The sequence below is a fragment of the Barbus barbus genome (genome assembly GCF_936440315.1).
Source record: "Barbus barbus genome assembly, chromosome: 12".
Lineage (NCBI taxonomy): Eukaryota > Metazoa > Chordata > Actinopteri > Cypriniformes > Cyprinidae > Barbus > Barbus barbus.
Window position 1 is genome coordinate 21,164,733 of NC_136740.1, and position 26,230 is coordinate 21,190,962.

Sequence of the window (26,230 nt, forward strand, 5' to 3'; positions counted from 1 at the left end):
AAAGCATTGTATCTGCAGCACTCATTCCTACATACTTTGGCTGTACCATATACTTAATAGTGTTTTAGTCTGCGGTTTGTACCTGAACGGGGGGGGGGTGGGGGTGGGTTGGGGGTACACAATGTAGAAAATAGGTGGTCCACTTTTGTTGAAAGACTGCTCTAGAAATAATAAGTGAATAAAGCAAAAGCCCATTTTTTACCGTTTTATATATATAAATATAGAGAGAAACCTCTCCTTGACTAGCCTTCGTTCTTTTGTTATACAAAACTTATCCAATATCTTTCAAGCTCTCTCCGCAGTTTAAAGGTCTTAATTGGATTCCATCAATATATTGCTTGACACAACCTCGGGTCCGCCACATTCCCTCTCTACTCTGCGGAGGGAAGCCGCCTCATTCATTCCGTCAGGCTTTGTAATGCCGTGAATATTCTTGGTTAAATTGACGGTTTTCAGAGCTATTATTTAAGCCTGATTGGACTGCAAAAGCATGTTTTAAATGAAGACAATGTCAAGAAAGAAAGAGAGAAAATAGCATGTTACCTATACACACGGGTCCGTATAAAGTATCTCGCTCTCTGTAGGCCGACTCAAGTGTAAAACTTTGTAAGTATATGTAGGAAAGGTACAAATGACTAGGTTATTAAAATACAATTAGGCTGCCAGGCTTTGAGTAACAGTCAGCCCTGTCGTTCTTTCACTCTCCTTTTTCTTTCCTTGTTCTATGGCTATTGACGGGCATGGAGAGGCGTTTGATTGCCAAGACAGCAGTGACTGTGCCTGACCCAGACCCAATAAAAGGAGCAGTCTACCACATCCATGACAGGTACATCATGGTACAATGCATCTACAATACACTCTACAGAATATTGAACAATTAGATCTCCCATACAGCGTGGGTGGTATTGAAATTTCTGCAGGCTTTGGTGAAAATACCTTGTCATATTGACTTGTACAGTTAGTCGTATTTACTCTTCTTGATGTTAACAGATGCCTTAGCCAAAGTGACTTTCAGACTTTTAGCTGGAGTGACAATAAATCTGAACTTGATTTGGCCTTGGTTTACCTGCCCAAGTCTTTATTATTACCCTGTTAGGTGTTGCATACTTATTATGATACAGTTGTGCTGTGTCTTTAATGATGATTCTGCCATTTTTACAGTGGGTTGTATAGGATTGGAATCGTAAAACCATAAACTTGCAGTGTAAGAGTTTACTTTTCGTTTTTCAGGTTACAAAAACAAAAATCAAACTTAAGAACTGTTTACATTTGATCACACTTCAAATTAAATATGATTGTATTGATTTCAATGGTCAAAAGAGTGTGTAGTACCAACCCCTTTTTTCTTATTGTAATTCAGAATGTTAACAGTTGCTCACACATACGTATGTGTACAAGTCACATAAAAGTCATGTGATACTGTGTGTGTGTGTGTGTGTGTATGTATATATATATATATATATATATATATATATATATATATATATATATATATATATATATATATACATACATACATACATACATACATACATACATACACACACACACACACACACACACACACACACACACACACACACACACACACACACACACACACACAGTGGGGGAAAAAATTATTTGATCCCCTGCTGATTTTGTACATTTGCCCACTGACAAAGAAATGATCAGTCTATAATTTTAATGGTAGGTTTATTTGAACAGTGAGAGACAGAATAACAACAAAAACATCCAGAAAAATGCATTTCAAAAAAGTTATAAATTGATTTGTATTTTAATGAGTGAAATAAGTATTTGACCCCTTCACAAAACATGACTTAGTACTTGGTGGCAAAACCCTTGTTGGCAATCACAGAGGTCAGACGTTTCTTGTAGTTGGCCACCAGGTTTGCACACATCTCAGGAGGGATTTTGTCCCACTCCTCTTTGCAGATCCTCTCCAAGTCATTAAGGTTTCGTGGCTGACGTTTGGTAACTGGAACCTTCAGCTACCTCCACAGAATTTCTATGAGATTAAGGTCTGGAGACTGGCTAGGCCACTCCAGGACCTTAATATGCTTCTTCTTGAGCCACTCCTTTGTTGCCTTGGCCGTGTGTTTTGGGTCATTGTCATGCTGGAATACCCATCCACGACCCATTTTCAATGCCCTGGCCCTGACGGTGCATGGCCATGTACCATGTTCCTTTGATGTGGTGCAGTTGTCCTGTCCCCTTAGCAGAAAAACACCCCCAAAGCATAATGTTTCCACCTCCATGTTTGACGTTGGTGATGGTGTTCTTGGGGCCATAGGCAGCATTCCTCCTTCTCCAAACACGTGGAGTTGAGTTGATGCCAAAGAGCTCGATTTTGGTCTCATCTGACCACAACACTTTCACCCAGTTCTCCTCTAAATCATTGGCGAAGTTCAGATGGGCCTGTACATGTGCTTTCTTGAGCAGGGGGACCTTGCGGGCGCTGCAGGATTTCAGTCCTTCACGGAGTAGTGTTTTCTTGGTGACTATGGTCCCAGCTGCATTGAGATCGTTGGCAAGATCCTCCCGTGTAGTTCTGGGCTGATTCCTCACCGTTCTCATGATCATTGAAACTCCACGAGGTGAGATCTTGCATGGAGCCCCAGACCGAGGGAGATTGTCAGTTATTTTGCGATTATTCGCAAATAGAAGAAACACATCAACTGTTGTCACCTTCTCACCAAGCTGCTTGGCGATGGTCTTGTAGCACATTCCAGCCTTGTGTAGGTCTACAATCTTGTCCCTGACATCCTTGGACAGCTCTTTGGTCTTGGCCATGGTGGAGAGTTTGGAATCTGATTGATTGATTGCTTCTGTGGACAGGTTGTCTTATACAGGTAACAACCTGAGATTAGGAGCACTCCCTTTAAGAGAGTGCTCTAATCTCAGCTCCTTGTATAAAAGACACCTGGGAGCCAGAAATCTTGCTGATTGATAGGGGATCAAATACATATTTGACTCATTAAAATGCAAATCAATTTATAACTTTTTTGTAATGCGTTTTTCTGGATTTTAGTTTTTTGTTGTTATTCTGTCTCTCACTGTTCAAATAAACCTATCATTAAAATTATAGACTGATCATTTCTTCGTCAGTGGGCAAATGTACCTATATGGAATGGAATGAAACTCGAATATATGGAATGAAAGTTTGAATATATGGAATAAAACTTGAATATATTGAATGAAAGTCTGAATGTATGGAATGAAAGTCTGAATTTATAGAATAAAAGTTTGAATATATGGAATTAAAGGCTGAATAAATTGAATGAAAGTCTGAATTTATAGAATAAAAGTTTGAATATATGGAATGAAAGTCTGAATTTATAGAATAAAAGTTTGAATATATGGAATGAAATTTGAATATATGGAATGGAAATCTGATATATGGGACGAAACTTGAATTGGGTGGATGATTGACATTAAAGAGTTTACCGGTATTTTGAAAGAAGTGAATGGTATCTAACTGGTAAAAAAAGAAAAAAAAAAAGACGACTTGCTTGTGTGAACAGCAGATTTGTGTAGTTCAGTAGTAATCTACATCAATGCCATTTTTGTCGACAAATAAAAATGTGACACAAATGCCCAGTCAGAACTGATGTCCTGTGTGATAGATGTGTACATCTGAATTGTACATCTTTTGCAAGTTCTTCAAACTGATTCGGAGCGGTTTGCAATAAATGAATAGCACACATTTATGCCAGGCAACTGCTTATGAACTAATGCTGATTAATTATAGCGATGTTTACTTACAATGTTTATATGGTAATGTGTTTTAGATGGTTGTAAGAATGCATGTTTTATCTCCCTCATGAACTTGAATGAACAGCCAGATAAGAATTCTGGTGTATTTCGGTCTTGTTTCGGGCATTCCAGTTACAGGAAGGAAAGACTGAGGACATTATTTGACATATTATTCAATAAATAGATTTAACTATCAGGATTATTATAGTTAACTATAAAAAGTATGCTTTAGGCCCTGATGAGCACAGAATTGAGCTCTATTTTGTGTCTTTTTGCGCTTGAATTGTCAAAAAACACACAATAATGTCAAACTGTCAGTTTAGTCATGTATTCAAGTAACAGTTGTGTGATACTTAAATGCTTAATGCGTTACAGTTTAACCAAACTCAGTAGATTTTAGTCGAATAAATCTACTGTATTTTTAGTCGACTAAACTAAAACAATTCAAATGACTAAAATATAACTAAAACTATATGGTATTTTAGTCAAAAGACTAAAACTAAATCAAAATGCTGTCAGAATTAACACTGTGTCTAATGTCTGAGATGATGGGATATCAACTGTTTGTATTGCTTGGAATATGATCATGCGGTGATGGCGCAGTGGATAAGACACATGCCTTTGATGTGAGAGACCCGGGTTCGAATCCACTGTGAGACACCAATGTGTCCCTGAGCAAGACACTTAACCCCTAGTTGCTCCAGAGGCGTGCGACCTCTGACATATATAGCAATTGTAAGTCGCTTTGGATAAAAGCGTCAGATAAATGAATAAATGTAAATGTAAATGTAATGATCAGTTGTTGCCAAAATGTTTAGTTCAACACAGTATTGGAAAATTTGAGGAAATTACATTATTAAAGTCATTCAATTCAGAAAACTGTTGCTCTGATAACAAGGAAATAACTAGCTATAGTATATTATTATAATTAAATACGGTCAAATTTGCATTTTAATTCCATACACTGCAAATTTCATTCTATATATTCAAACTTTCATTCCATATATTCAAGTTTTATTCAATATATTCAAGTTTTATCAATATGTTCAAGCTTCATTCCATATATTCAGACTTTCTTTCAGTATATTCAAACTTCATATTATAAATACCATAATTTCCTGAACACATATACACTCTTAATATGCAGAAACCTCTTTATCATTTATGGCTCTAACGGAGTGCAAAAGACTGAAACCATTAGTGAAAGTGTTTCTATTTTGCATTTTTTTTCCTCAATTTAATTATTTTTAAAATAAATTATACATATTTATTATATTTATTATTAATCTTCAAATAAAAAATAAGTAGAAAATATTTAAAAAAATACAAATTATATTCTTGACTTCACTTACAAGTTCTTACTGGCAAATTCAATTTCAGAATTTCTTGGTTTGTCATCCTTTTGCTTTAGAGCAAAAGAGACAGCAGCATAGAAGCTGCATAAATTACTCAAGTTTGTTTAAAACATGATGGTCATTTTCTGTACCATGATTTAAGAACGATCAATCTTGATATTCAGTGGAACAAGATCTGACTGTCTATACAAAAAGTCACATGATCAATGTTAAAAATTGCTTACATTTGATTAGTGACCTAGAAATATTTTAGATTAATTAAAATATAGCCATTTTTAAACCCCACATTTCCAATATGGACTGACTTTTGAACCCAACTATATATTCTGATGCAAAGGTGGTCTTTTTTTAAAATATATTTTGACATTGTGTTTTATTTTTTGCTACTTTTTTGTAACGTTTGGCATTACAAGGGCATGTGAGCACATCCGAGCACATTTACTCACTTTGATTTACTATAGCCTAGTTAGAGAATAACCGGAGCGCTCGCGTAACGTAGGTTTCAAGGAAATCAAAATGAAGGGCGTTTTAAATGCACGTTCTTCAAGGCATCACATAAACACTTTTACAGCATTTTTACAGTGCTTTTACAATGTCACGCTGTCAAGACGCCGGGTTTTTGTCGCCGTGGTTTTTCCTCCAGCATACAGTGAATGATTTTCTCTCACTCTCCCTCTCATTTTTTTCTACATACAGAATCATATAATAGAATCCCTAGTAATCACGGTGTGGGGCTGAAATAATAGATTAATCAGATATGGATGATTCTGAACAAACAGTGCTTTTCCTGAAATGTATCGATGTTGTCTGACGTAGCGGAGGCCCGCTAATGCCTCGATCACATAGTTTTCCCATGCAGATTGCGCTAATTATATGGAGGTGATAATGTCATGGATACACGCTCGCAGTCTACCGGCAGGATATAAAACGTTTTATCAGGCCCGTTCAGGATGGATGATGGAGGATTGGAAATTGCTAGCGCAATTAAAGTGATGTAGAAGTACGCAACGGGTCATTTTCTGCCAAATTATCAAATACCTGTATAGCAAGAGTGTGAAATATTGGATTCTGTTTCGCTGATTTTAGCGTAGTAGTTAAGGATAAGTGGTCTTTGGTTGAGAAGCGATAAAGGGCTAATTTTGCACTCGGCTGATAGCAATCTGGGTGATAAGATTAAGGGGGAACTTAAAATAGCCTGACAAAAAATATGCTAGTGGGTTAGCCGTGTTTATATATTTGGGCTGTTGCCTGGCTGAAGGACAGATGGCACAGCTGCACGGAGGAGCACAGCGACTGCGAGGCGTGACAATTTGTTAAAAAAGAAAAAAAGAATGGCTGCATATCCCAGCATCCCTTGTGTGTACGTGTGTGTTTGTGACCTCAGAGGAGAGTGTGTTCCAAAGGCGTTGATGTGGAGGGGCGAACCCCTAGCTCCCATCTCCCTGCGACTATAATCACGTCAGCCGACACACGCCGCTGCAATCTGGAACCAGATTTACTGCCCAGGAAATATGGCAGCCTTTTTATTGGTCCAAATACTTGTCACTCATAATTTATTGGCTGTTGCTAGGCCTGCTGTGATGTCAGTGAATCGTCCCTGCCAAGAACATGAGAAAAAGAGAACGAGCAAGGGAGAGAGAATCTGTTTCATTCATGAAGGGCTTAGGGTTTTGTCAATGTCATTCTTTTCAGATCACACACACTACAGCGGCATGTGGTAGGCTTCTGAAATCATAAGGCCAAGTCTCCTTTCTGCATTCAGATTTTTTAGTCAAGTTTAAATTCAAATTCTGGCTCCATTTGGAAAAAAAGTGGATTTTGTTGTTTGAGTATTATTATTATGAGGGCTGTGAAACGTAATGCAAACAACCTCCAAACAATTCCATTAACGATTTTTTAGTTCGTTAACAAGTCAGTAACTGATTTAAGGCTCACAGCTGCAAGGTGTATGTGTTTGATTCACTAAAAAGAACCGACTCATTAGAATCTTTCATTTGGGGATCAGACTATGCTGGTTGTGCTGTATGCTTTCGATGACTTAAAATGAATCAGTTAGAATCATCCGTTTTGGAGGTTGAATTATACTCAGTAGAGTCTTTTGTTTGGGACTTGAACTAAACCGATTGTACTAGATGTATTTGATCCACTGGAGTTATTTGTTTAGGAGTCAGACTACAGTGGTTGCTCTGTGTTTTTTTGTTCAATAACAAGTACAAGTTCATACGATTCATTCGTTTTGTATTGGAGTTACATCACATTTTCGTTGGAACAGACTTATAATTATTGTTATGATCATTATTATTAATAGTGAATTTTTTGTCATTTTGTTAGTCATTTTTCATTTAGAATTGAATGTACGTGGTGAAGTCAGAGAGAAGAGTTGTTTACTTCATATAATATAGTCTGTCCATTTGCTTCAGTTTGACGCATTCAATTTGTGGACTGGCTGAGTGGTAGAACTATCATTTTGATGTGGCGATCAGCTATTCACAGTGACATGGAGGCACTGCTTCCTCTCACATGACTTTTTTTGCCTGAATTTAATTATTATTATTATTATTGTTACTGCCTCCACACTGCCTCCCATACCTCCACAGACAAAATGACCCTAAAGCATTTCACATTCAGATCGGACAGAGAGAGATGCCAAAATACAGTCACTTCTTCAGCAGATGAAAAACAAAGACGTGCACACAAGGCCCAGTTACAACTCTTTCTTGATCTAGAAACTAAAGAATGTAAAGTGGTGGAAAGAACAGCACGTACAAACAAGCTTAATTAATTTAATCTCCTTTATTAGAATAGGTGAAACCACAGCAATTTATGGTGTCAGAAGTGTGCAGAAATTGAAGAAAAGAAAAGATCAAAGCAGCCTGTCCTTTTCTTGAAAAGACAAAATGAATATCAAGGAGAATGTGAGAGCAGTGGGGTGGGATATTTAGAGAAAGAAAAAAAGGCAGATAAAAAATGAAGTGAAATGCCAATGACTCTTTTGAAAAATGATGCTCGATTTATGAAGGACTATTAAAATGTTTATATTTACAGCATTTTGTTCTGTATCAAAATAATTAATTGCCACCGTTTGCAAATTAAACGTACATTACAATGTAATTAAGAAAGCAAATGAGTCCAAGCTTCCCTAAAGCATCCAGAGAGTGCGAGAGCTTTAGAGCGAGAGAGATAGATAATGTACATTTGAAATGTGTGTTTGAGTTAAATAGTTGCAATACATTATCTTATTAGATGTATGTTATTGTTTTGAGGCTTCGGTTCAGTGTGTTGTTATGGATCATCTGGGTCAGGCTGGTATTAATGATACCACTTTGTATTTCGCACCATTTCTTTACCCTTGAATTGCATTACATATTTCATGTGAAGTATTTCAGACGTTGACCCTGATCTTCTCTTGATCTGTATGTGCTTCCTGTTATAATACAAACAAGTCAATACGCAACACCTCAAACAGATGCTGAATTTTCCTGGCAAGCTCACTCTCAGCCGCTGAAGCAGTATGGGGAACAATGTCTATATCGCAGCCAAACTGTGGCCCATAAAGTCTCATTTTTTGTCATAACCTTCCCTCTTTAGAGAGAAAACAGATATAAAAGTATATAGCGTGTGCTTTACTGTCACCCCTTCACCTTGCCTGGCAGCTGTACGTGCTGCTGATGGATGCCCCGCGTCGCCTACCTTTTAATTGCTCGTAAATTTTTGATCCAGTAAAACGCTGCATTCTTGGAGCACAGCAGCTCTAGGAGAAGCAGAGAGTAAAACCAATACAATACAGAAAAAGCACGAGAGGCAAGCTTGTGTTTCAGCCGTGAAAGACAGTCAGCTCACTCACTTTGCCTGTTCTAAGTACGTTGTAGGCAGGTGCTTAAATGTATCGCATTACAAGATAAATACTGTTTATACATTAATTAAATGTCATTAGCAGCTGCTTCTATTTAATGTAAATTATTAGCAATAAAATGCTGGTGTAACCAGGATTATCTAGTAAAAAAAATTATCTGAGCACAGTTGAGCCAAACTAATTTGTCACAGGGTGAATGTAAAGATTTTGTTTGTAAGAATGATCGAGGGGGTCCATAATTTTAACCAAAAAAATTATAAAATGTATACATATTTAGAGGTGTCAAAGTTGCTTGTAAAACCAGCGATGTGACAAAATATTGTTTGAAAATCATAACCAATAAATCTGAATCACAAATGTTTCACTTCAGGTTTGTACATCTAATATTGCTCTAGAACAAAATATTAAAAAATGTCAGTATTTTCCAGATAATATTTGAATAATTTAAATTGTCTTCAGTAAAATTCTGTTGTTTTATTTTGCAGATTGTCTTTATAGCATCACTATTTTTCACACAGTATAAATTGGTCTTTATGGAATTATATAGCTATATTGCAAAGGAAGCTACATCTAAAGCAAAATATTTTCTACAAAATGAAATACATTTTTAAACAGACAATTTTAAGTGGCATAAATGTGTTTACATTGGAGTGTTAGATTGCACTAGATTGATGTATTTCCATCAGTTCCACTATAGAGTGCTGCAGTGATGAGGTATTTTTGTAGGCCAACCTGGAAGTTAGCATCACTTTGGTTCGCTCAACAAAAACCCAATAGTATTTTTTCACTGGATTTTGGATTATTGCAGAAAATAAGCTCTGCGACAAGCAAAAGTTTAGAACTCTAACAATTTTTCTTTTTAATTACGACACCTTAAAGCCCATTGACTGCAGGATGATTGAACCAGAAGTCATAAAATGCTAACTTGTTTCTGGGCTTTGGCCAAGATAAATACATCATTCCTGCTGCATTCTATTTCACCAAGCTACAAACATTTATTTATAATGTCACTGTTGTGGGCAGCGCTTCATCTAATAGTTCACATGGGTGTCCAATTTGAGATATAGTACATTTATTGTAGCCATTTTGCCATTTTTATTTAGAGAGAGAAATGCCACAAACCAGATTTGAACCCACATGAGCAATATAGTTAGAGCACACGTGCTAACCACTATTCCATAGACTCCAGCACATTCAGCATTTTAAGCACAAACTAAATAGCAAACTAGTCATGTAAAGTAAATGAACTAGCCCTCATACTCCTCTAACTTCCTTTCATCATTGCTCTCTGTCTCTTGTTCTCTCTCCCCCGCAGCAAGCACGTTCCTTCTCATCAGTCAGGACTCCAGTGGAGATTTGTGAGGGTATGAGAGTATAAACACATCCTCGCTGATCAGAGACCAGCTCGTCCTGCTCTTGAACACTTCCAGACTGGCCCTCACACAGCTATGACTGACTGAGAGTCAGAAGGTACACACAACAACAGCACAGCGTCTCACACACACGCTGACCAGCAGCCTGACAGAGAGTGAATGAGATGGGTTAGTGTAATCAACCCCAGTAATATCACCCCCAATTACTCATTCTCTTAAAAGGCTATTAAAACATAATTGCTGAACGATTTACATCCCTGTTAATGCAGCCACGGATAATTTATTATTTTCCATAAGCCTTTCTTTTTTATGCAGACAAAAAGAGAGAGAGAGACCGTGCAAAGAAGAATAATATCCTGAGTCAGTGGGGAAAGGGATGTTGGTTGCAAAGTAAAGTCATTTAAAACCCACCCAGATGCCTCCAGGTTAGTTAATAATAAACAAAACACTAATATACTGTATGGTAGCGGACCAGATAATATTCAGGTTGAAGAGAGCCCAGTATTATTGTGTGACTCCTGTTTGTATTGTCATAAGGGATTTAGACCACCATAGACCAGTAGCCTGATTTATAAAACATACATACCAATGCATTTGATCCTAAATTCCACAGACTTCATCCTGTCAAAAGTGAGGAAAAAAATAAGAATTTATAAAGACAAAAACTGATGTGGAAATGTTCATAGGCATACACCAACTGAAGAGCATGCATACTTTTTGCTGTCATATAATTGAAAAAAAAAAAAAAAAAATCCAATATTGTATATTAAAATGTAAACATATCATAAGCAAATCGCAATATTCTTTAATATATTGTGACTGGAGAATTTTACGTTTTGAAAATCGTTTTAAAAATCATTGCTTCACCGGAATAGTATGAAACTTGGTGACTTTTATGGCACTTTGTATGTGAATACAAAAAAAACGAATTGAGGGCATGATTCGGAAAAAGCCAAGTGGTCGTAAAAAAAATAGTCACACTCATGGTCTTTGGTTAAAAATTACCGACCACAGGAAATGAATGGGAAATTCACACTTGTACACACACACCTATGAACTGGTGTGACTGTAACACAGCAAATATGTAAAATAAAATCAATAATTCAACTAAAATGCAGTAAAAAAGTGGACAGCAAGGAATGGATTATACTCTAAAACATCAAGAGTGTAAAACAGATACATCCACTCACACACACTCACAGACACACACATACACACTCAAATGAATTGGTATGGCTATAACCATATAGCCAAAATGAGTTAGAAGACTGAAATAAGAGGTTGAAATCATATCAGACCCAGAAGGATTAGGCTCTGATAAAGCATTCCTGTTAATTTTTGTTACATTTTTATAGAGTTTTAATGTTTTGTGTAACAAAATGCGTTTTGTGTTCAGGGTTGACTGTAGTAACGATAATGCAAAAACCTATATAATAATAATGCAAAAAAATATATAAACCTTGACAAAAAGTAATCTTTGAGAATGCCTAAATATACATTTAAATCCACAACCTAATAAAAGTAAACAATTATGTATGTCTAAAAACAACTAGGGAATTCACAAGCCTCTCTATAGAGTCCTATACAGGCAACTAGTGGTTACACTATGAAATTACATGTTTTTTCTTTCTTTGCTCACACCAGGAGGTGCTAATCTGCATTCAAAAATTCGATTTTAAAGGCCTAGTGTCGATTTTCATCTCAAATACTGCATAAATTGAAAAATAATTGTAAAAAGTTAGAAAAAAAAAAAGTTGTAAAATTTTCAGTGGGACAAATTGATCATAATTATTGCATAAATATTAATTAGTTCCGTAAAATTCTCTGAAAATACAAAATTAAAACTAAAAAATAATTGAATAAAAATATATTATATTGATTTTACTGGGGGGTGGGCGGAGGTTACATTTCAGGTGTCTGGTCCCTTTTGACCGCGAAGAAGACCATGAGTGTGACTCCCAAATGAGGAGCGCATAAGCAAATAAGCAACTGCTTTGTGATAATTATGTCATTATGATGCATTAAAGATTTTATTTATTTATTGTACATGTATACCCCATAGTGAAAATAAATATACTAAAATGTATTGGAAATACATTTATTTTATACAAAGTAGCTACAAAGTAAGTATTGACAAAGTAAGTTAAGTATACTACAAATTCATTTACATATTTATGTACTTAATAAAAATACCCTGCAACTGTACTTTCTGGTATACTAAACTGGTATACTTAAAGTCTGCTAAACTGGAACAACTAATAGTTACTAATAAGTAGTGCTGAAGCCCAACTAAATAAATACTGAAGTATATTTGATTGTGCTTAAGTGGAACTATTGCAAGTATACTTTAGGTACACTTTAAATATCTTGCGTTTAAAGACTGATATAATTCAGACATCATACAATCCTCATCAATAGTGACATTAAAACACATTTTAGGCTTAATATTAAGAAATGTTGCATTGTGCACAAGTAGTACTCCAAATGAAGTTTAGTTTTGGTTTTCATATCACTAAGTCTCTTTTATCTGCTCATTGTAATTGGGATAATGAGGGAATAACACACACCTGGCCATGGAACAGCTGAGAAGCCAATTGTCCCATTACTTTTGGTCCCTTAACAAGTGGGAGGCACATATGCAAACTGTTGTAATTCCTACACCGTTCACCTGATTTGGATGTAAATACCCTCAAATTAAAGCTGACAGTCTGCAGTTAAAGCACATCTTGTTTGTTTCATTTGAAATCCATTGTGATGGTGTATAGAGCCAAAAATGTTAGAATTGTGTCGATGTCCCAATATTTATGGACCTGACTGTAAATGAGGCCCCAGTTATGGACCAGGTTTAATCTAGCTATCAGGTCTGTCCTTTTACCTTGTTTCTCACCTCCCCTGCCTACAGGAATCAGGACCTTGTTTTTCCCCCAGTGTCCTACTCTAATTGGTGCTAATAAAGATCAATTAGAGTAATTAAGTGCTTTGGTTGAATTAATCTTGGCTGGTGAATATATTAGCTTGGACTCGTTACACTCTTCCTTGCTGAAGTTGGAGAAGATGATCCCAGGGTCGTCCTGCTAAGGGCCCCCAAACCATTCTTTGGTTTGAGGTGCCAGGAATGCCTCACCTGTGTAACTGTTCTGCATTTCTCAGGACGGAAACACTGTCCATTAAAGCTGCTGATGCTTAATCTCCTTGACCATAGCTGGGAAAACCTATTTATACCTGCTCATCTCACCATATGCTCATGTTCGCTCGCACTCTCTCTCTGTCTCTCTTCCAAGGCCTGTGTTAGTGGAAAGCAATTGTGTGGAATGTGTAAGAATTAAGTGCCCCATCATTCAGACTAGACATGCAATTAGATGAGCTGCGGCAGTCTCCAACAGACAAGCACAGAGTCTTGTCACTATAACTCAGCCCTTCCCCCTCCCTTTCCTTTTTATTCCATAAAACACACACATACTCACAAACATGTGCATATTTAGATTTTTTTCCCCAAATGTTTTTAATAGCTTAAAACTGTTTAATTAGTAGTTTTGATCGCTGTGTTGATTTTATTAATGTATGTAATGGGATTCAAAAAAAAAAAAAAAAAAAAAATATATATATATATATATATATATATACTATTGTTGAAAAAGTTAGGGTTGGGGTGTTCATTTGATCAGCAATTTGATAAAAAATAGAAAAAAAAGATTTCTTCCCAAACATTTGAATAGTAGTGTATCATGGTTTCCACAAAAATATAATTCAGCATAATTATATGCTTGTTCAATATTTGTTCTCAGCATTGATAGTAATAATAATAATAAAGTTTTTTGAACAGTAAATGGCGCCGCTGTGTTCAGACGCCGTACAGGCCGCTCCGCTTAGATTTTGCTTTAATTTACTTTTTTACTTACTTTTACTTTCTCTTTTTACACATTTCACGTCGGCACTGATCATCTATAACATAGAAACACTTTTGGACATTGGAAACCGCTACACCAACCTGTTCCAGGACACTTTAGCCACGAATCCAGCGTGGACTGTTGAGACTCTTCGGAATGCGGAGATAAACAACATCAAGAAACACCACGGGAAACGCGCTGGGATTCGAGATAGACTCAGGAAAAGGGCTCACAGTCCTCCTCTTCCGAGCATTCTGCTCGCAAATGTCCAATCCTTGGAGAATAAGATGGTCAATCTTAGAGCCAGGATTAGTTTCCAATGGGATATTAGGGACTGTAACATCCTTTGTTTGTCTGAAACGTGGCTTTCGTCATCGGTCCCGGACACTGCTGTGATAACTTCTCTGTTTTTTGGATGGACAGTACAGCAGAGGCCGGTAAATCCAGGGGTGGAGGAGTGTGTTTCATGATCAACAAGAAATGGTGTGACCCCAGGAATATCTCCATTCTGTCGCGTTCCTGCTCGCCTCATCTGGAACATCTTTCCATTACTTGCCGCCCATTTTATCTGCCCGGGAGTTTTCATCGATCATTGTCACTGCTGTGTACATTCTACCACAGGCAGACACCAGCTTGGCTTTGTCTAAACTTCCCAGCTGTATGGAAACAGCTCCAATCAGGACTGCAAAGCACTACAGAGAGTTGTGCACTTAGCTGAGCGCATCTCAGGGTCTGCTCTCCCCTCTACCTCAAACGCTGCAAAAATAGAGCTGTCAAAATCATCAAGGACTCAAATCACCCTGGTAACCGTCTATTCACTTTGCTTCCATCTGGTAAGCGCTTCCGTAGCCTGATGGCAAAAACTGAGAGACTTAGGAGGAGCTTCTTCCCCCAGGCCATCAGGCTCCTAAACTCTAACTCTGTGTCATAACATCACTTGACTCCATGTAAATATCAATATATCAATAAGCTATTCATAATTTTTCTCTACCTCATATTGCTGCTATTTAAATACCCTGGACAACTTTTTTGCACATTCCTCTTTATTACTATTTAAGTCAACAACATACTGACCTGCACATTTATATTTATATTTATATTTTTTATCTTTTATTTAATTTTATTCTTTTATTTTTTTCTACTTTTCTTTTTCTTAATATTTGTATTCTATATAATTGCACTGTCCTTGGAGCAGACCTGACCTACATTTCACTGCTGGTTATACTCTCTATAATTGTGTATGTGACAAATAAAAATCTTGAAACTTGAAACAGTAAAACAACATTATGAATTCTGAAGTATCATGTGACACTGAAGACTGGAGCTGAAAATTCGACATTACAAGAATAAATTACATCTAATAATATATTCAAATTGGAAAAAAGTTATTTTAAACTGTAATAATATTTCACTGTAATATTAGTGTTTGGTCAAATAAATGCAGCCTTGAAGTGCATAAGGTTGATGACACACAGGACAACTTTTAGAGCAATTTTGCTGGGGCACCTTTTTTGATCAATGTTGCTTGGGCACTTTCCCATTGAGAATGGGTAACACATTTGTATCTGGATATTTTAGATCAGGCATGGGCCCTGTGTCTCATCTGGATGCCCATTGATGGCAACATTTCCCAAAGTTGCCCGGCAACAATGCTCAAAAAGTTGCCCAATATATCATCAGCCTAAGAGACTTCTTTCAACAACATTAAAAAAACAACACCTTTTGAGTGAAGTTTTTTTTAAATACTTTGCTTATGTTTACACTGTAATAATTATCTACTTTTGAAATATGAAATTCTTCAGTAGTTCTTGGTTAGCAAAAAATGCTGTGCAAGCACTCACATTATGCCTGGGAAATCCCAAAATCTAGTTATGCCAATATGTTAGTTGTAATAGAAACTATAATTGTTGTGATTGAGCTTGCTGTGTGTCTGCTGTCTGTTTTTCTATTTCCTCTTCACACCCTTGATAATATTTTTATCATGTAGCTGCTAAACCATCCAGGGAATGACTATTGATACCAGGATATGTACTCAGCACAATTTCCTCTAATTCTGATCAATGTCGCCGCCTCGCCAAGTACAAAATGGTGAATTGCTGGCGTAGAGGGATAATTGCCTTTCATGCACCGAATTTGGCATGCACTTCTCCCATTAGACCCAGTTGAAACGGTGCCTCTACCCCCAAAACTGTCGTCCATAATGAAATGGTAATTACTAACACAGCAGAACAGCTGAGAGGCTCCGCCAAGCCAGCAAGGACAAATACAGGAAAAATAATTAAGAGAGGTAGAGGAAAACGGAAGAAAAGAAAGAGCAAATAAGGAGAGGAATGAACTGGATTTCACTAAGCTCTCCGCTACGAAGCAGTAGGAGTTTGATAGCTTTGTCGTTTCAATCATTTGTCCACAAATTAGTGGCATTTCTGAAGATTGGCCACGTTTTGCTCCATGAGAGTGGCAATGCCGGCATGGTAATTGATTGCTCTCTAAGCGAACATGTCTTTAACCTTTCTGAGGTCGGGCCCAGTCGGATGCCATCAGTCCTGTCAGAGTTTTAGATGCCTGGAGCCATTTATCTTTGTGAGCTCCCTCGTTCGCTGCCCAATTTGTAGCCGGTGAGGCACTGTAGGTGGTTTAATTACGACCGGAATGGGAAAACAAAACAGGAATGGCACCTCACACAAAGGGCTCCACTGTGAGCAGAGTGTCCACGTGGGCCTTTGCCAGCAACCCATCACCCTGAAACTGAGACACAGAGGGTTCTGGAACAGAGCCACAATGGAGGCTGAACCACAGCCAACATGAACCTGAGCCAACATGGAGACCGAAGAAACGCCCTTGTGTGCAGGACTGTGTGTGTGTGTGTGTCTGTGAGTATATTAGTTGCATGTGAGTAAGTGAATGTGAATATTGTGTATGCTTAGGGCATGTATGAAAAAATAATAGTTTTAATTAATTAATTGATGCAAGATCTTTGCATTGGCATCTTTTGAATTTGTATTTTGTATAGTGTAAGAATGTTTTTAAAGTCAATACTTTGGAATGTTTTTCTGTTTGGATGCTCCTCAGTGTTCAGAAATGCTCCCACCTCCTGTTGTTATTATTATTATTATTATTATTATTATTATTATTATTGTTTTAAACCATAACTTTTACAAATTAATATGAAATGTTGGGATATGAAGCAGTGACCACTATAGGGTTTAGAGAATCATGAATCAATTTAGGTGATACTGAACTTTTATAATATTATAATGATGAATTTTATATTATTATATAATAACAATATTAACAATAATAGTATTTTAATAATATAATAATAATCTGTGTGTGTGTGCGCGCATATCATGTGTGTATACATATAATGAATATGAAATTTCAGAATTGTTTGACTTTTGTCCACTATTCATTATTCATATATATTTTATGCACTACTGTTCAAAAGTTTAGGATCAGGATGATTTTTTTTTATGTTTTTAAAGTCTCTAATGGTCACCAAGACTATTATGAATTTTTGTAATATTTTGAATTAATAACTGTTTTCTGTTTTAATATATTTTAATATGTAATGTATTCCTGTGATGGCAAAGCTGAATTTTCAGCATCATTACTCCAGTCTTAAGTGTTACATGATCCTTCAGAATCATTAATATGCTGATCTGGTGTTGAAGAACATTTATTATTATCAATTTTGAAAACAGTTGTGCCACTTAATGTTTTTGTGGAAACTGTGATAATTTTTCTTTGATGAATAGAAAGTTTGAACGAGCACCATTTGAAATTGAATTTTTAAACAATATAAAAAGTCTTTACTGTTACTTTTGATACATTTAGTGTGTCTTTTCTAAATAAAGTATTATTTTAATGCAATCAGTAATTAATATCCGTGATCATAATTGTTGCCACTGTATCTGAATAATAATTGACCATTCATTTTCACCAATATGACTTAAAAATAATAATTTTACAACAGAATGCATATCAAACCCCAGTCTACCTCCTTCCTTTGACCTGTCAATCACTGTCCAAGACATCCCACCTTCGTTTCATGAGCCTGTTAGATAATCAACACAGCCAATCACAGCAATGGCCAATCACAGCGCCCCTGCAGCAGGAGAGATGACAGACATCCTCCTCTGGCTTCTGAAGAGTGGCAGTTTCACGCACTGTCTGTCACCGAACTGCTCAGAGCTCTGATTGGATAATGAGAGGGTGTTAGGAGATCTACTGTGTAAGAGCGGTGGCACCAGACATTGGCAACTGTGCAGTGTGTGTGTGTGTGTGTGTGTGTGTGTGTGTGTCTGTGTCTGCCTGGCACTGGAGATGTTAATGAGGCTTGTTTGCTAGTTTGTACACTTGATATGCCTTTTTAGGGTTCATATATTTTGGCCCTTGGGTGAAAATCTGTGATTTACAAAGTGATGCATGACTCCTCACTCACATTATCTGATAATTATGATATTATTCATACTCATCAAATGTTTACAGTGCGCCTTACGGTGTGAGTGTGACTGCACATGCTGATGCTCTGATTGTGTGTTCACTGTGTGCTTAAAACAACAGGGAATATTAGTTTTAGACTTGGAGAAACACAAAATATGTTTCTTTAAAATATGTCCATATAAATATTTCTGCCTGAATGAATAGCAAATTCAAACAAGCTCTCAGTCAATACAGGTGCGTGCACAGTTTTGAAACCAAACACTGCAAATGAACGTCCAATCAAAGCTGCTATATACCGTGAAGCCGTTGTGTGTGTGTGTGAGGTTAAGTGCTTTCCTTTAATGTATTCTCAGATTTCCTCTGCTCACTCACAAGGCCGTATATTCTCAGGTGGTGGTGTTGTGTATGTGTGAGCGAGAGCACCCTAACGGGCTTGTAAACTGGCCTGCGGCTGCTCTCCGAGTTGCACTTGCGGGCAGATAAATTAATTAAAGAAATCCGTTTTTTTTTTCTCACTTTCTCTCTCTGAGCCAATTACTTTGAGCTGGCGGATTGTGTGTGTTTTACTAGAGAGAGTCGAGCTAATTAAAGATATGGCATGGGACAGAGAGAGCACTTCTGCCTCTCTAACCTGATCCTGTGGCTCTGAGTGGCACAGGATAGAGATAATGATGGAAAACAAACACAAATGCGCCTCCACCATTAATGGTTAAATCATAAATGCTCGCTTTTAAAGAGCGGTGTAGGAGGGTGCTAGACTGAGAATGTGTGTGTGAGAGAGAAACTTGTTTTTGTATATGTCAGACTGAGCGTTTCTTTAGTGCAGTGTGGGAGTTTGTCTTGGATATGAGAGTGTTATTGTGACAGTTTATGCTAATTATCCATATGAAAGGACACCCATTGCTTTTGGACCAAATATTGTGTTCTGGGGCATATTGAGAGGTTAAATCTGATCATGGCAGCTTGACGCTGAACTTTGAACCTGATGAATCTTTGGTTTCCTCTCTGTGTAATTAGGAGGTTCTGGATAAGCTGCACAGATTACACAAAGGCAAATTCTATTATTTACTGGTTGCTCTTTTGTAGTTTTATTCTTACCTAAAGCTTTATCTGTGCTTTATGTAAGTAACTTTATCTTCATATCTTCAAACTGCAAATAAATTATTTTTTACTCTGTATTTTGTTCTGTTTTCCAGTAAAGTATCTAGACATTGGTTTTCTTAAAATATCAAATAAAATAAAGTCTATTTTTATTGCCATATTGGCAGATTTTTTTCTTTTTCTTATTTTTGTCAAAACTCACTATTTTAGTACATTTTTCAGAAAACAAGACTTAATATTTAAGTCATTTTACGTCTTCAGTAAATGTATCTTGATTTAAGCATTTTTTGATATTTCTACTGGAAAACAAGGCAAATGTTTTGCAGTGTAGATGTTGATGTACCAATGTGATCATTAGTAATAATACATATTTGAACAAAAAATGTTTATGCATTTTCACATGTTTGCATGAACACAAAAACATATATTATTAATATTGATAGCATCTAAAACTTGACAATTTTATACATGAACATCTTGTAGAATGTTGGTTTCTAGAATATTGAATTGTACTAGTTAAAGATAATATCTATTCACCTTATTTTTCAGCATGCATATTTCCTGTAGATGTCTGAGACTTCTGATTTTTAGTTGCTCTCGGTAAATAACTAAAAGAATAAAAACAAAGTAAAAGGTAAAACTACTTGTGGTACAAAAACAATATGTTAATTATAATAAATAAACACATAATGTGATAATAAACACCAGTTTGCAATATCAGGTAGCATATCAGACTGTTTTTGAATGGCTAAAATAACTGGAATCGACTGACACTGGAAGCCTTGTACAATCAAGTTTACTATGTTATAGTAAAATGTAACTATATACTGTAAGTATATTCGTAATTCATAAATATGTTTATGTTTATAAAGCTATACATAAATACTCGAAGAATTTAGTGAGAAATATTTGAATTCATATTTAACTTTCAACTGCAGACTTTTGTATCTTGGCTTTGTATCAGCTCACAGTTTTATGAAATATATTCTGAAACTCCTGAGATAATAAGAGTCTTTCTCTCAGGGGAAAAAATCAGAGAAGCAGGTTACTTAAGCAGAGTCTCCATTTGATCTACATTTAATCTCATCGCTGTTTAGGAGAAATGACTGAAGTATAAGAAAGGTCTCATTTGTGATTTTTCTTTCCATTTCTGTGCACAGGTCTAGTCTTTTATCCTATAAACAAGAGTGTGCTGGTCATTGTGTGTGAGTGCTTATGTCTACTGCATGTGCGCATATTCATACGAGTTTTGTTGTTGTGGACGTTCTTTGGTGTGTTTGCATCGGTTGTGCACACTCTTGATTGACAGGCGGGCAGATAAACTGGGATGCATGTGTCTGTGTCTCAATGACACGCCGCTTTGCCCAGAGGGACGGGGGAAGTGGAGCGCTGCACTTCCTGCAGAGGGGCGGGGTCCTCTCTGCGGGGGTTTTTGAGCTGGCACATGCGCGGGCAGCCTCTGCGCCACCCCCACCCCCGCGGGGGAGAAAGGGCCCCTCTTCTCAACCTCCACTAATGTATAATTCATGCTAAGTAGCAATTTTGATGTTTTGCTGGAGGGATAAAGAAATCCAAGAAATTCATAAATAAAGTTCCCTTTTTTCTCATCTCTTGTTAATTTATGATATCACACAATTAGCTGACACAGAGCCTTGGATGTATGGCTCCCCTACAGTTGCGCCTGCACTACTGAGAGAGACATGCTGAAAAATGACCCAATAAGATTGGTCAGGCTTCCCCAACAGGAGAGGCTTGTCAGGTGTCACTTGTCTCATGTAATGGACCTCGATGCCCTATGGGACAGCCAAAAGTCCTCTGATCCAATCAAATCTTCTTATTATCCCTGTAAGGATCTTCATAAGAGTTTCTAATAGAGCAGAAACTGCACTGTTTTTCTTATCTGCTTGGTAGCTTGTGGACTGTTCATGTCTATGGCACACAAACACAAAATAATCACTTCAGTGGCATTTTGTTTTGATATATTAAAAAGCATCAAGTTGTTTTGGTATTTGTAGTCATTTATATACTCTATAAGTGGGTATGTTGTAAAGTTTGTTTACATTTTTAATATTTAATATTGTAATATGACAATGACAATGACAATCATGACAACTCTCTGAAGATTTTAGCATGGTGAAGGATATGACAATGTTAATGTATTTGGTCTTGGCGGATTATATCTGCTACACTGCTGCTGAATTGCTGCTGCTGTTGATTATTGCTGTAGTTGTAGATTATTGCTGCTGCAAGCAAGTACAGGAACTTGCTACTGCCAATGCATAAGGCGATACAGTGCCGTGAGTATTTAAGACATACTGCTGCTGCACAAATAGCATATAAAATAACCCGTAGCAGATCTATACAGGTGGAGCTGGGGAAGGTGGAGGGCTTCAGAGAACTCTGAAAGCACGCTGCAGGAATCTCAGGTGAATACTAGCCAGCCATATAAATGCAAGGCAGTAAGCTCATTGGCTGCATCTGCAGCATGAACCAATCAGCTTGTGCCAAGTCGTTTAACTCTCTGAATATCATCAGTTATGTTAACAACTCGTCAGCCTCCGCCATCTAGAGTTTCATGATTGAACTGTATTATTTATTTAAATGTATAAATAGCTGTTTTTCAATATTCATAATAATAATAATATATATTGAACATATTGATAACTTTGTATTAAATAATATGTATAATATATTTAAATAAACACGTATATAATAATAATAATAATTATTATTATTATTATTATTATATATCTGTGTGCATGTGTGTGTTCACAATTTTTTAGTTTACAGGTTCTCGTTTTTGTAATTATGTAAATCAATAAATAATTAAACAAAAGGTTTGTTTAATATTTTAATATATGCTGTACATATACAGTACACACACACACACACACATACATATATATATATGTGTGTGTGTGTGTGTGTGTGTGTATATGTACAGTATATATATATATATATACATATATATATATACATACAGTCAGGGCCAAATATATCATCACTCTTGGTAAATACGATCAAAGAAGGCTGTAAAAATTATTCTGCATTGTTAATCCTTTTGATCTTTTATTTAACAAATTCACAAAATCTAACCTTTCATTGGATAATAAGAATTTAAAATGGGGGGAATATCATTATGAAATATATGTTTTTCTCTTATACCACCACTTATACACCACCCCTCACAATGTAGAGCGCTTTGAGTGCTTAGAGAAGCAGAAAAGTGCTATATAAATGTAATTAATTATTATTATTATTATTATACACATTGGCCACAATTAACGGCACCCTTTTATTCAATACTTGTTGAAACCTCCATTTGCCAGTTTAACAGCTCTAAATGTTCTCCTATAATGCCTGATGAGGTTAGAAAACACCAGAGAAGAGATCAGAGACCATTCCTTCATCCAGAATCTCTCCAGATCCTTCAGATTTCCAGCTCCATGTTGGCGCTTCTTCTCTTCAGTTCACCTCACTCATTTTCTACAGGGTTCAGGTCAGAGGACAGGAATGGCCATAGCAGAAGCTTGGTTTTGTGCTCAGTGACCCATTTTTGTGTTGTTTTTGAAGTTTGGATTATTGACCGGTTGGAAGATCCAAACATGGCCTATTATAAGATTTCTAACAGAGTCAGTCACTTATTGATTTTATTTTTTATCTGTTGGTATTTCATAGAATCCATGATGCCATGTGTCTAAACAAGATGTCCAGGACCTCCAGTAGAAATATAGGCCCACAACATCAAAAATACAGCAGTATATTTAATCGTACACATGGGGTACTTTTTATCCCTGTGTTCACCAAACCCATCTTGAGTGTTTGCTGCTAAAAAACTCATTTTTTAGTTTCATCTGACCATAGAAGCCAGTCCCATTTGATGTTCCAGTCCTGTCTGATAACTGAATATGCTGGAGTTTGTTTTTGGATGAGCTAGGAGAATTTTTCTTGAAACCCTCCCAAATAACATGTGGTGATGTAGGGGCTGTTTGACAATTTTTTTTAAAGGTTTTCTGACCCCGAAACTCAACCTTTCTCTACAAGTCTTTAGCCACTCAAACTCTCCTTCTCACCGTGCATTAGGATGATATAGACACACGTCCTCTTCCAGACAGTTTTGTAACATTTTATGTTAATTGGAAATTCTTAATTATTGCCCTGACGGTGGAAATGTTCATTTTCACTGCTCTAGCTCTCTTCCTAAAGCCACTTCACTAATTTGTGAAGCTCAGTTATCTTTTGCTGCACATCAGAAATATATTCTTTGGTTTTTCTCATTGTGATGGCTGATTTAAGGGCATTTCAGCTTTGTTTTCCCTCCTATTTTCCCTAATTTCATGTTCATAATCACCCTGGAGTGCTCAAAATTGTGAATATGAATGGGAATATACTTCAGAAATATTTTACTCATAAGAATTTCTAGGGGTGCCAATAATTATGTCCAATGTGTATTTGAGAAAAAACTATTATTTCATAATGATATTTCCCCCCCATTTGAAATTCTTGATATCCAATGAAAGGTTAGATTTTTGTAAATTTAAAATCAAAGGGATTAACAATGCAGATTCATTTTCTCAGCCTCTTTGATATTTACCAAGGGTGGCGATATTTTTGGCCATGAATATATATATATATATATATATATATATATATATATATATATATATATATATATATATATATATATATATATATATATATATATATATATATATATATAAAACATTAGAAACCTTACTGATCCCAAACTTTTGAGCGGGTGTGTCTGTGTGTGTGTGTTTGTGTGTGTGTGTGTGTGTGTGTCTGACCCTGACCACAAAACCAGTAATAAGTTGCAAGGGTATAGTTATATCAGAAGTCAAAAAATGCATTGTATGGGTCAAAAATATAGATTTTTCTTTTATGGCAAAAGGCATAGGATATTAAGTAAGATCATGTTCCATGAAGATATTTTGCAAATTTCCTATAAATATATCAAAACTTTTGATTAAATTTTTGATTAGTAATATGCATGGCTAAGAATTTAATTTGGACAACTTTAAAGGTGATTTTCTCAATATTTAGATTTTTTTGCACCATCAAGATTCCAGTTTATCTTGGCCAAATATTGTCCTATCCTAACAAAGCATACATCAATGGAAAGTTTGTTTATTTAACTTTCAAATAATGTATAAATCTTAGTTTCAAAACATTGACCCTTATGACTGGTTTTGTGGTCCACAGTCATATATATATATATATATATATATATATATATATATATATTAATTTTTTTTTTTTTTTTTTTTTTTTTTATTATTATTATTTTTTATTTTATTTTTTTAAATAGCTCACTAATTTCAAAAAGGAGAAGTCAGGCCTAATGGTTAGAGAGTCGGGCTCGTAATCCAAAGGTTGTGGGTTCGAGTCTCGGGCCGGCAGGGATTGTAGGTGGGGGGAGTGAATGTCCAGCGTTCTCTCCACCCTCAGTACCACGACTGAGGTGCCCTTGAGCAAGGCACCGAACCCCCAACTTCTCCCCGGGTGCCGCAGCATAAATGGCTGCCCACTGCTCCGGGTGTGTGTTCACTGCTGTGTGTGCACATTGGATGGGTTAAATGCAGAGCATAAATTCCGAGTATGGGTCACCATACTTGGCAGTATGTCACTTCACTAATTTACAGTAGATTGTAATGTTTTTATTTGGGTTTATTATATTAAATGCCTCTTCGTGGCACTGCAACACAAAATGACAACTTCAATGGCATGTTATGTAACTTTTTTTTAAAAGCACCAAGACGTATATGTTTTTTATAATGTGATTCCTGAAACAAATTTAGTATAAGGGTCCTTGCTTTTCGTTAAGTGGTCGGATGGCCGATTTTGAACCGACTTCAACTGTGCAATCAAGAGCTGACAGAGAGTGAGCAGCGATACGGTGACGGTCCCTCTAATGGAGTCACTTTCAGCTCTATCCACTGATCTGAGTGCAGGTGTGAGCGCTCACTATATCACCGGCCATGCCAAAACTGTCATCTCCCCCCGCCAGCTTTTTCATTAAGGCCTTTTACTTCACGCAATATCATTTGCTTTGACATTTCGGTGGGATGTTTTTAGCACCACCTCTGTTTCCTCTGCGCTGTTTGAAAGCCAGTGGTCATTTGTCAAATGGACTGATTTGTTCTTCAGCCCAGCAAAGAGTCCCAATGCTTTGCCGTGTGATTTAGCTTCGGCATTGTTAATGTTGCAGTGTGTTATCAAAAATCTAAGTGCCACAGATGGTTTGAATCAGCTTGCAAGGCGAATGTTTTGGGTGAATGTGTTTTCTTTGTTTAAAGGATACCATTAAAACATTAAACCAGCGAGAGAGAGCGCCAAAATTCTCTGTAGTGCCAACACCTTCGAGGTCCCAGTTTGCGTGTTTAATTAAGACCTTTTGTCTTAATTACTTAATCACACTAATTAGTCACAAAGGTGAAATAG